Source organism: Chenopodium quinoa, unplaced genomic scaffold, assembly GCF_001683475.1.
Source record: "Chenopodium quinoa cultivar QQ74 unplaced genomic scaffold, ASM168347v1, whole genome shotgun sequence".
Lineage (NCBI taxonomy): Eukaryota > Viridiplantae > Streptophyta > Magnoliopsida > Caryophyllales > Amaranthaceae > Chenopodium > Chenopodium quinoa.
In genome coordinates, this window is record NW_018744284.1 from 1,428,073 (window position 1) to 1,441,795 (window position 13,723).

Genomic DNA, 13,723 nt, shown 5'->3' on the forward strand with positions numbered 1-13,723 from the left:
AGGAGACGAAGCTATGAAAGACATTTCCTGCATCAAAATGCCAACCACAATAAGCAAAACCATTCGCCCTTTGAAAAACCATACAATTCCACCAAGGAAATTAAACAATTACTACTATAAATCAAAACCCCCAATTTAATTTTGGCGACGAACCCTAATTTCATCTTTTCGCAATTTATAGAACAATTAACACACAACGAACCCTAATTGAATGAAATTGATGAATACTAACACATGCAAACTGAATAATGCCCTTAATTCAACAACATAGTTTGATTTACATGAAATTTAAGTAAGATACATTGGGGTTTTCTGCAGTGGTTTTGACACAATTACCTGATTTCAAATCTTCCTCTCTTGGACAATTATGCTAAAATCGAACAATCTGTGCAATTTTGTTGTTCAATTCGTAATATTTGACCCAAATTTTGTGAAAACGTCAACAATTGAATGTTTTTGAAGTTTATCGTAACTGTATACTTCGCTGAGCAAAAAATAGCCGTTGTAGTGGGCCCCACTAATAGTTTCACTAACGGCATAACCATCTAGGTGGTGGAACCAAATTTTTTTTTTAATAGGTGTTATAATAAAATATCGAAATGTTTAGGTGTTATAAGCAAAAAAAGTGATTTTAATAGGTGTTATTTTCTAATTTGGCCTTAATTTAATTAATTTAATTTGGAGTAAGCAATAGACGAGGTTGTCCAACCCACCAAATCATTTTGGTCCCAAATGACCATTTAAAATAAAAAAGTAGCGCGATGTAAGAATGGACGTGACTCCATTCTCACAAAGTTAGTCTAGGATCCCATCGAACTTTCATTATAAAATAAAAATGTAAATACCAAAAGAAAAGAAGACATGTTGATCAAACAAGCCTCGCAAAGCCACGGGCTACCACCGTGTACCCTAAACCATAATTGTAATACTTTAGAAGTGCACGCTTCCTAGAGTTCTATTGCTCATCCATGTGTTCACTTTACGTGATTACAAGTTAATTAATAGCCGACTCATTCAAGTAAACCACACATGGCGATCATACATATAATTCACTTTTAGTCTTATTTAGAACAATGATGATCACATCGCAAATTGACCTTTAATTCCATTAAACTTCCAAGATATCCAAAATTGTTGAACATAGTCAACCCACCTGGCCATTTCGGCTTAATTCACCTTTACTCAATATACTAACAAGTCATGCTTGAATAATAAGTAAAATAATAATAATCTCATGGAATAATTAATAAATTCATTCCACTTAAACCATTCAATTTCAAGCCTTTAATAATCCAAATATGGTTAACAAACCACTCCAATAAAAATATGCTTGTATCAACATTCCATACAAACAATTAATCCAATATAATTCAACATGCTTTCATCCATAATTTCATACAAACATAATCAATTCACCAAAACATGTCTCATAAACATAAGCACGTGAATTAATTCAATGTTTAACCAAACAATTTCCATCCAAGTGTTCTCTAAACATGAAACTAAGTTCTTTCCTTTTGGTATCTAAATATGATACTACTTACAACAAAGTAGACATGTACGTACCTCGCATAAACAATCATTTGTGCCACTTTTACTCAATTAAAAGTCTCCTTGGGAATAATCACCTCCTAGAAAACAACCAACAATTAAATATTAAAACCCAAACTAATTTCAAGCAATATAATTTTATTAAAAACTCCTTAAAACATCCTTTAAAACATGTTTTTATGCTTAATTAATGATTAGAAATACATTTAAAAAAATCCTCAATTTAATTGCTCATTAGAACCCTAAAATCCCAATTTAAATAAATTAACACCCTAGGTTTTAAAATCATAAAATCTAAAAATTAAACAACAATTATAATTTGAAATTATAGGTTTAAAATATCAAAAACATTATTTTGATACTACACAAATCAATTTCAAACAATTAAATTAAACCCAAAAAAATTAATCAAGTACTAAGCAAAATAAAAAAAGAAAAGAAAGAAACAAAGGAGGAGGAAGAAGAGGGAGCCACGGTGGGTGGCTGTTGGTGTTTGCCAGCGATCGGAGGTGGCGACAGTGGCCGAAGTCCGGCGGGGTAGGTGGCGGCAGTTGTTGGAAATTGAGAGCATTGCTCACGTATAAAATAAGGGGAAAAAAAGAAAGAAAAGAAAAATAATAATAAAAGAAAAGAAGAAAAGAAAAATAAAAATAAAAATAAAGGAGAAAGAAAATAAGTCGAACCTTTTTGTGTGGGGAAAATTTGGGGATTCATGGGGTATTTATAGGAGAGAATTGTAGGGTAGAATTGGGGTTCATGAAAATAATGGGCCAATTAAATAAACAAATGGTTAGACTTTGTTTTTATGATCATGAATTGTAGGATATACGTACATAAAATAATTTAGCCTAAAATAATTTTTGACCAAAATTAATAATTTGAAACTTTAAAATGAAATTCTTGAAATACAAATAAATATTATAAATAAAATAAAATTTCATTTATATATTGTTTAAAAATATGGGGGATTACATTTGTCTTTCACCAAAGCAAATTCTTGCGGGCTAAAGCCCAGAGAGGAAAATATTTATATTAGTGGGCTCCTCATGTTGACTTGGAGTGTTTGCTAGTACCTGCTGGTCTATCTCTAATTATGATTAGAGAGTAGGATGAAAATTAAGTCGTTGCTAAAATTATACAATATTATTGATCTTAACCAAAGTAAAACTAATAACTTTGAAAAAATTTAAAGAGATAGAATACGAAGAAAAGAAAAAAAGAAAAAAAAGAGGATATTTTAGCTAAGAACAAATTAATTACTTTAAGCAAGTGCTAACTTTTTAGGTTTTTCTTTGATTTGTGTATTTTTCTTGATTTTAAACCTCCATAAAAACGCATAACAAATAGAATAATTATTTTCAAAAATATATATATAGAAATATTGATGTGTAAATAATGGTTTTCATACACAAATATTACCATTTCAATAATATAAAAGATGTGAATTTGAGGACTTATCTAAAACTACATTCATCGGTAAAGTTTAACAATCCCAAGAGTTTAGGGGCTTTAATTTGTTCTTTTTTTCTCTCTCTTGTTATTGTTGACAACATTGTTACTCAAATTGACTCCAATGAACTCAATTGCATTTCAAATTTGTATGAAAGATTAATTTATTTTGGTTCATAAATGTTATGACTCTTGTAATATTGACTTTAAACGAATATGGCCGGAAATAATAATTTTCATCATACATTTGAATTTAACATCTATACAAGTTTACAACGCATATACTCTTATAGAAAGAGTTCTTTTTATTTAGGGAAAAAATCTTACAAATTATGAACCCAACAACCTCACATTAATCAAGTAGGTGTGCACGAGCTGGTCGGCCGGGTGTTATCCCACTATATTTTTTATTACTTTTCTTTAAAAAATAATAAATATTAGATGTTAAATTAGTCTTTATATTTTTTTAGTGAGAACCTAAGGCTAAAGTGTGAACAATTTAAACCATTAGATCATCACAATCGGACGATCAAGATACTTCTCTTTCTTATTAAAGGCATTTTCGTGATATTATAACTTCTCAAATTAATATCTAGTTTCCTTATTTTAAATCGTCTACATTTCTTTTTAAAACAATTTAGTTTACTTGTACTTGCTATTTTTTATATACTTTTTAAATCAAATGAACAAAAATTGTGTTAAAAAAAAAAGATTTGATAGTTTGTTGTAATTCTTGTAAATGCTACTATTTGAATATTATTAATGTGTTTTATTCATCAAATTTTAAAAACAAAAATTATAAAATAAAAAGTGATAAAAAGTTGTAAATATAATTTACTATAATGTTTATTCGCTTTACTTTTAAAGAATTATTATTCCAAAACAATCCAATGATGTGGTTAGTGCATAATTTCACAATACACACACAAGCGCGCACACATATAGTAAGTTAGATTGTATTTGAGATATTAACGTTCAAAAAGATTGAACCTTTAAAAAAAATTTACTTTTGAGGTGTTAATATTCAAAATTGTGCATTAGTAAAAACAAGGAGAACAAAAGATAACAAGGAGTGCGTATTATTTATTTAAGAAGCATTAATGGATAAAATGCACCCGTGCAAGACACTTAGAAAGAGAGATAAAATTACTACAAATTAAAGTATTATATCACAAACAAATAAAGTCGGTCTCGCAACCAAGGCACGAGATAGCGACACTTGACATATCAGTTTTCCGCCAAGTGTCGCGTCACGTAGGCGACAAATAAATAGATAATATTATGAAACATATGATGCTAAGTAAGCGAATTTTGGCTAGATTTTTTAAGATAAAATTGTTGTATAGAGTTTTATTATCGATATACTTTTAATATTTCATATATACAAAATCAATCATAGATTTTAATAAATATCCTATAACTCGGTTTTATCTCCATCATCAAATTCGTTTTAAAAAGTTCTTTAAAATAAGATCTGTTTCGGGGTTTTTTGATGTCCTGCGGGAGAGTTACAATTCCAAGACCGACCTCTTGACACATGTACCTGCAAAACAACGGAGACTCCTGTGGGTGGGAGTTCCGCCTCCGACGATCAAGTTAGAACGTGTTTGAGGAGTAAAGTGCAGAAAGTAAAGGGTCTCTCTTGTATTCCAAGAGAGTGTTTGCAATGTGTAATTGCTCAAATCGAGGTGTCAGGTGTCTGACTTTCTCTGATGGAGAGTTAATTTGAATTAAATGTTTCTGAATGATGTTCCTCAGAGGGAAACATCTCCCTTTTATAGGGTGTTGGAAAACGTGCCTAGTACTAGGTTTCAGTAAACCTAGGACTGACTCGGCTTTGCCTAGGAATGTGGGCCGTAAGAGGCCAGTTTCCTAGTTAGCAATCTGTCTGCCACGTGTTGTGGCCTGATTGGTCCACCTTGGACCTCTCACGAGGTGACACGTAGCGGACTCTGGTTGGTCCACGTGGATGACAGGTGGCAGGGCTTGAGTGGTCCACGTGGCGGGGAAAATCCCCTAATCATTTTCCCCTCACGGGGGTGACGTGGCATGCCACGTGGCGCCTGTGACAGGTGTCACGTTATGATTGGCTAACAGGTTTTTTTTTATTTTTTTTTACCCTTGAAATTCCCCCTATAAATAGGAGATGTCCAAATCATTTGGACATTCTAAAGACTTTTTTCAGACAGAACTTGGACTTTTGCTTTGATATTTTGGACGACTGTTGCTTGCTTTCAGACCGCCTGCTTCTTCAGCCGCCTGATTTTTTTAAAAGTTCAGACTTCTCTATTCAAAGGTAACCACCTGTTCTCTTTTGCACTTTCTCTTTGTTTATCTTTTTACAAAAATGGTAGCCCAAAAGCACACGGCACGACCTAGGTTAGTGATCAGCCGGTCACCGGGGACGGCTGAATCTAGAACTAGGGAGTGCCGACTGCCCCATGCTGGACCACCCTTTGCGAACTGCCCCAAGTCCGACTGTCTATGTGTCTATGCAGGACACCATGGCCAGAACAAAGAGAACGACCAGGATAACAAATTCAGACGGCTCCTCATTTTATGCGCCTGTTAGCGAGATCTCGGACGTGCCACCAGGCGTCCCAAGCACCCCAAGTGATTCTATTTTGGCAGAATCAGGGGAGGAGGTACATAATGACCCTCCTATCATTGATCTATCCGGGAAGGCGACTGCTTTGCCCGAGAGCTCGAGCGATGACTCTGAGCCTGGCACCTCAAGTCGATACTCTGACGACACTGAGGAGAAGCACTCTCGGCTACATACAGCGAGAGAAAGTCATGAGGCGGAGATAGGAAAGAAATGCGCAGAGCCGGCTGCAACCCAAAGAGACATGTATGCCCCTTACTATTGCCACGTTCCCAAAGGCAGGCGCAGGGCCATGTCTGAAATGATTGGTAGCTTTAGGGCTGACCATGTAACGAGTCATGGTTATATTCTTACAGTGCCGGATGCCGAGGATACGCTAGTCTTGCTAGAGAAGTCCAGCTACAGGGACGAGTGTTTTGGCTGCTATGAGGCGGCTATTAAAGCTGGTTTAAGATTTCCTCTACATCCGGTTGTAGAGAGGATTTTAGATGGGTACCAGCTAGGAGTCTGGCAACTGGCCCCAAACTCATGGTTCAATATTTTAGGCTATGTTGTCGGCTGTGAGATGCATGAAGTAGAGCCTAACTTTGAAGCATTCGCTCACATGAACTATCTCAGTCAGACCCCAAAAACAAGCGGGACCGGCTGGTACCAGCTGTCTAGCCACAAAGGCTACATGATGACCATGGGGAAGGAGAACAATTGGAAGGATTGGAGGAACACCTTCTACATAGTCTCCCACCCTGATAAGGTCAAGAACAAGAAGTTCAATAGGTGGAACAGGGATCCACTTTACCTGACAGGCGAATCTGATCCGCCGCTTGTTTCTCAAAGAGAAAAAGAAAAGATCCTGGATCGAGGGCTCTTCAAGGTTGATATACAGGCGAACCCCGAGACTGAGCTGAGGGAGTTCATCCCTCAAAATTACATCCCAAAGTATAACTGGTTATACGATGGGACATATTTGGCCGCCTACGGCCTTAGCGAGGAGATGCCGAGAGGTAGTGGACCGCCTGTTTAGAGTGTCTTGATAGACTTGGCTGATTCTGTGTCTAACCATTTGATTCATCTTTTGCAGATAAAGCTATGGACAAAATCTCGGCCTCCAAGAAAGCAGTCGCCCAAATCCGCGCGGCCATTCTGGGCAAGCAATCCAATGATGAGTCGCCTGCCAAACAGACGCCAAGGGTGAGCTACTTTACCTTAACACAATTTCTTTTTATAACTGTCGCCTGTTTGTGACTCAATGACTTGTGTTGCAGAGCGTCGTTATCAGACCTTCCTCCTCTTCCCAGCCGGACCCCAAGGTCAGGAAATAGACGACTGGGGATGCGTCAACTCTTGGCAACGCCAGGAGACATGCAGCCGAAAGGCAAGGAAGGACTCCCCAAAGCGGGGGAAGAACTGCGGCTGCCCCCGGGAGCAGCCGGCCTCCAAGGTATAATTTGTTCAAATCTCCAAAGTTTCATAAAGCAACAGACTCCTCTGAAATCAGTCAACTTGTTTTCTGTTTTTATGTCGCGTATTAACTAGGGTCTACTTTGCAGATGCTCCTCAAGAGCCGGACTTGGTTCAAATGGCCAAGTCCATGCTGAAGGCCATCCCTATTGAGGACAGGAAGTCTGTTAAGGGAGTCGGAACCTTTAAACTTGAAGCCATCCTGGCTCTCCTTACCGAGGTATACTTAGTAAAAAGTTCTCTCTCTTTTGTTTTTTTTTTTTTTTTTTTTTTTTTTTTGCTGTTTTCATATTTGCCTGGTCACCTGCAACTGACGACTGTTTTTGGCCGTGTGCAGTCTACGCTGCAAGTGTATGGTCTCCGTAAACCTATCTCCGAAAAGAACAAAGAGGTAAAAGCTGCAAAGGCCATGGCCGCCTCTGATTCTGATAAAACTATGTTCCAGATAACTCAAAACGAGATTCTGACCAATATCATACTGTATTACTAGGCCTCAGCCACTTTGCAGGTCAAGAAGGACTTAGAGGCGGCCAGGAAGAAGATCTTGGAGCTAGAGAATTATTTGAAGGACCTCAAAGATGAGATGGCGCCTCTCAAGGAGGCGAAAAAGGAAGCTGAGGGACTCCGCGCCCGGGTAAATAAACTCAAGGGCCGCCTGCAGAATCAAGAGGCTGACCTCACCCAAAATCTTAATGAAAAATTTGACGAGGAGAAGAAGACCATTGTTCAGGACATGATGGACGCCTGCAGCGCCATTATGAAGATGACCTGGGTGGCCTTCTTCCCAGAGTCCGACTATGAAAAATGGGAGAGCCAATTTGCTGCCTGTACAGATCAATACAACAAGAAGATCATGGGACAGGCAGACGGCGAGGAGGAGGCGGAGGATGAGGCGTCTAACTTCACTTCTGGGGAGTCGGACTAGGAAGAGGATGACAAGGATGCCGACGAGGAGCCGCCGCAGGAGGAGGCGGATGCCGATAAAGAACAGCCGCCGGTTGAGAATCCAAATCAAGCGGCTACCGACACTGAACTGAAAGGAATGGTGTCCTTCCAACAAGTGTATACTTCCGATAGAGGGTTCAGAATTTTTACGGAGCTAATTCTTCAGTAAGGTCAAGTGATCGGAATGCCTAGGTGGAGGCCACTTCCGATCAGTAATATCAATATACAATTGATGTTACAACTTAATCTTAACTGAACCCTTCGGGTCAAACCCAATCGAACCACCGATCCGAGACGACGAATTAATCCGAAAGGATTTAATGAGTCAGCAGAGTTTTACGAATACAGACGTCGGAAATCGAGCCTAGGGCGTCGAGATCGAGCGTCGCAAAATCACAAAGCGACAAGTACGGACATAGCCCTAGCACCACACTGGCCTAGCCATGTGGATGCTAGGCTAGTTCAGGCTAGATTTCACCTAGCATGGTTAGGCGCAAGCCTAAGCACATTAGGTGTGCTAGGCGCAAGCCTAAGCACATTAGGTGTGCTAGGCGCACCATCGCAAGCTCAAGGCGCACCATCGCAGCCTAGGCATGCCATGGCAGCCCATCGCAGCTAGCAGCATGCTGGCATGGGTGCTTGGGTGCGCATGACAGCTATCGCAAGCGCCACAAGCACCAGGTAGCCCATCGCAGCTAGCAGCGTGCTAGCCTGGGTGCCTAGGTGCGCAAGGCAAGCTATCGCAGCACCATAGCACACCATCGCAACAAGCATGCCTGCGCACATGCGTGCCTTCGCATGGCACTGCATCGCAGTATACGTGCTTGGGTGCTAGGCACCATCGCAGGCACCACGCACAAGCACGACACCATGGTAAGCCTTGTGTGCGTGTGCGTGTGCGTGGAGGGCATTGCAGCAGCAGCAACATGCGAGGGTGTGCGAGGCTGGCACGCATGGCTGGCAAGGCAGGGGCCAGCATGCGTGGCTCGCTAGCAGCACGCATGCTGGCCATGCTAGCAATTGTGCGAGGGAGATGCTGCGAGAGATGCGAGGCAAAGCACCAGCGCCAGCACGCACCAGGCATGCACTAGCACGCACCAGCGCCAGCACGTAGCACCAGCACAGCCCAGCAGCAGCATGCACTGGCTGGCTGGCTGGGTGCTGGGCAGCAAGGAGATGCTAGCTGGCAGCCCTAGCTGGCAGCCAGCTAGCCCTCCTTGACCCGGTTTTGGGCATTGAGTGTGGGGACCAAATTATGGCCTTGGGGATCAAGGCAATGGTCCCCCCCAAGCCTTGGTCCTCACTTGGTTTTCTCTATTATTGTGTCATGTGTCAATTTGTGATTGAATTGATTAATTATTTAATTTTGGAATTAAATAATTATCATTTTACCAACTCTCCCACATTGATGGGAGATTGGAAATCAAGGAATCATTTCCCTATAAATACCAAGCTTGGTATTGGGAAATGAACAACCTTGAGTGGAATTAAAAAGGCAACTCTAAGAAAGAGTAAACCTTTGATTCGTAAAACTCATAGTTATTTTGTCCAGGTCTTGACTAACCTTCAAGACTTAGGACGTTCGGGTCGGGTCGAGGGTACGATCCGTCGGAGATCTCATCTTATCGGGATTTTGAAGTAAGAGCTCTTTGGGAGCGAAGCAAGCGTCAAAGGTATAATTCTTGTTCTTAATCTTGTTTGATTAAGTTTATTATGCTTGTTAATTGCTTTAATTAAGGGGCGGGTCTTGGTGGGTTTCCTTCCGCGTAGTGTCGTGTCACTACGAAACCCTACAGCGGTATCGGAGCCACGCTCCGGTTAATTTTTGCAATTATTCTTTAATTAAGGTGTTTTAAAAGAATTTAATTTTCTGGTTCATGTTCTTCTAATTAGATTAGATGCTCGTTTTAATTAATTTTAAAACTCGATTTTATTTTCGATTTGGCTGTCAAACCCAGATTTTGGCTCAAAAATAGTGATTTTTGGGTGGAATCGATATTCTGGAACAGATTCATCCCTTTTAGGACTGTCCAGAAGCCAAATTCGAACCAGAAACCCAATTTTTCTAGGGTTTTTCGTTTTTCAACGAAAATTTTAATTCTTTTTAAGCCTTGATTAATGCAAGCATTACAAGGTTAGATTAAATGCACATTTGCATCACTAATCTACTGGTTTTAAAATATCCTTGAGCATAATAATGGAGTTTTTATTAGTGCTTAAGTTGATATACCAATTTTTCACATAAATTTGTTTTTCACAAATTTTGCAAATAAATTGCAATAAAGTGTGAAAACTTGTTGTGATTTTGTATTTTAAGTTCCCAAATAATGTTAAAGTTCTAATCTTTAAAGGTTTAAATGATTGGAACCCTAACCCTAAATTCCATGTTGAACAAAGTTTGGATTTTTTCATGTTTAGTTGATTAAAATCCATTAAGTTCAATTACTTGTGAGTAAAATTTGATTAATCTTCATGTTGGAAGATGTAATCTTGGTATTTTACATAAGTATGCAAGTTGGAAACTTTTATCATTGGATGGTTAATTTATTTTTCCAACTCCCATTTGTCAAATCCATTATTAATTTGCATATTGGCAAGATTAATTTTGGACATAGCTCATTTTATTTTAAGCATAAAGTTTGACCTACTTTTTGTTCAAAATTGAAATTTTGAATAATTTAGGCTTGTGCACTATTGAAATTATTTTTTTTAAGTTAGACTTGTTATTTTATATTTGCTCCAAATTGGTTCTAAAATAAATTTAGAATTAATTTTTAACACACAAATATCGGGATTAAAATCCCGAGTCAAAAGCACACAAATCGAGGCAAAGGGCACCTAAGCAACACCTAGGCTAGTCGGGCTGGTATCACAGCCCACATGTGGCTGCCTTGGTGCGCATGGTGTTGGCCCTGCCTCGATGTGTGGCTGCCGTGTGTGGGGAGCCAGTAGTGCACATATGATGCGCTGCAATGTGGTGCGTGGCTGCTGGGCACTGCTCGTATATGCTGCCAAGCAGCGCGAGGCAGCCAGCCACAGCAGGCCAGCCACACCTGCCAGCACCCACACTCGCATGCCAGCATGCGAAGCGCTGTGCGTGCTAGGGCAAGCAGGCGCAACAAGGCTTGCTTGGCCAGATGCTTGCGCCTAAGCACTGCACTGCTGCAGCATTGATGCTAGGCATCCGATTTTGTATGTGGGCCATTTTGATGCATGAGCTATGTAATTTTGCGATTATCCCGTTTTAAAATATTTTAATAATTATTTTAAAGAGGTTAGAACCTCGGTATTCGGTTTTGCAGAATTTTGACAAATTATGGGTTATGCCGACTTAATTAATCAGATTAATTAAGTACGGATGCGGAATTTAGTGGGAGATTAATTAAGTGCGTAAGCATTTTGCGTTTAGAAATAATGAATTAAACCACTTTGACTAGTTTTAATTAGGCGCGTTAATTGGATTAACCACCTAAGTTAGTTACTAGTTTTGCGTGTTTAATTATGTATTTCGTAAAATTGCATGGGCCATTCACAAATAGTGAATGGGTGAATGGAAGATTGTTTTCAAAACAGGTTCTTTGAAAATGGCAACTAGTGGGGCCCGACTAGGATAGAAAATACGGACTGCGTTCCGTTATGTATTTTTGTAAAACTAAATACGGTCTGCGAACCGTTAAGTATTTTTGTACTATTAGATTAATCTTAGTCGTTCTAGCTAGCTCCTTTTATTTCATTTTGGCCAAGATGTCTCAAGACGGCGTTTCGACGAAGACGAGCCATGATGAAGACCCATGGAAATTGAAGATTTCAAGGGGTCATGCTAGTTGCCAAGTGCATCTATTTTATGCCTTATATATTGTTATTATATATGATTGCTAGATGCATGTCTAGGATTTCTATTATGTTGCGACGATTAGTTAAGTTCACTTAAATCAACCAACATAGAAACCCTAGGTCCCTTAATAATATTGAGCTAAAATTTGTCGTTCCAAGAACAACACTTACCGAACTAATGCGCGTACGTGATGGATTACGCCAAAGCGAGGCATCACTACTTCCCTAGGAACGTAAGGTATACTAGGTATACAAGTTGTCTTGGTTAAGCTCAACGATATCAGTAAGGAGTCCTTAGATGTCGTGGCAAAAGAGATAAAATGTCAAGGATGCATTAGATGCGACATTTTATCAAACCGAGTGTAGCTTAGAGTTATTAGCAATTGGATTGCTTACCTTAAGATATTTAATGATTAAGACAAGCCAAAGCATGCTTAACCATTTCTTGATCTTTGGGATCTCGGAATCATTTTATTCTCGCCCATAAGGGACAATTTTAAATGCGTGGATAAAATGTTCAATAAGATTGAATATATGCATGAACGTTTTAAATTTCAACTTATTGATGTATGAATGGTTTTTCACTTCAAATTCTTTCAATTGTAGAATCATGTCTACAAGTAAATCAAACAACGACCATATGTGCCCGGAACTCCCCGAGAAGTTGGCCTTTTCCTTAAATTTGGTCAACTTCAAGGAATGGGAGGAGGAACTCAAGAGAACTGTCCGAAATTGTTCCTTGGAGTATACCCTTGATACTCCCATTCCAAGCTTCTTTGCCAAGGGAATCATGATCGATGAGGCTCATGAAGAATGGTCTTCCAATTGCAAAAGGGTCTCACGACTTATGGCAAATTCCATCCCGGAAGATTGGAAGGAAAGTCTTACCTCCTATCTCCCGGACATGTTCCTCAAAGCACTTGAGGACGTTGTCAATGTAAAAGTCACCAAGAGTGACAATGGCAACTTTGATGGCCTTGTGTTTAACTTGACTAGGTCACTTTCAAACATGAGGATAAAGCCACCAAGCGTGGGATGTCTTGCTAAGGAAAGGCGCCGGCTTTGGACAAAGGTCTACAATGCCAAATTGAGACCCGACATGCCCCTCCGACCTCATGTGCTTGGAATGACTAGACTCTTCAAACACATGCAGCTTCTCGGAATCCCATTAGAAGATGAGATGGCGGGGCATATCTTGCTTGCTTCACTCCACTCAGGCTATGATGCACTTAGAGTGCATATCGCTGCGGGAAATGAGACACACTCCCTCAAGGAGGTGGTGCAACTTCTTAGCCAAGCCACCGCCTATGGAATGACCAAAAGGCCCTTGAGAGCTAAGAAGAAGGAGTTCAAGAAGGTCAAGTCAAAGATGAGATGCTTCCATTGTGGCATGCAAGGCCACTACAAGAGAGAATGCATGCTCGTCAAGGAAGAGGGGATCACTCCGACTACCTCAGGTATCTTCCTTAACACTTGTGGATTAAGCTTATCATAGGTATTAGATACCAAGTATGACTCACTTAATGTTGCCTTTTCAGGGACCAAGTGAGAATCTTATCAAGTGTTGGTGCAAGAGCAAGAAGACGACGAAGATGGTTTTTCGATCGTGCTTGCATGCACTATTTTTTCTATGACATGTAATTAAACTAATTCTAGTTTTTCATCATGCCTTTTGAACATACTATGATCCATGGTGTTGGACACCTAGGAATTTTGGATGTAAGACTTTGACAATAGTTGTTTCATGTTTGTCTTACAAATTTATGTTCAATTAAATTGCATGTTTTTTTACATTTGATTAGACAAAAGTTGATACCACTAGCTAAGACCATCGAGTCGAATCAAACCTACTTGTGGCATTGTCGTCTTGGCCATATTAAC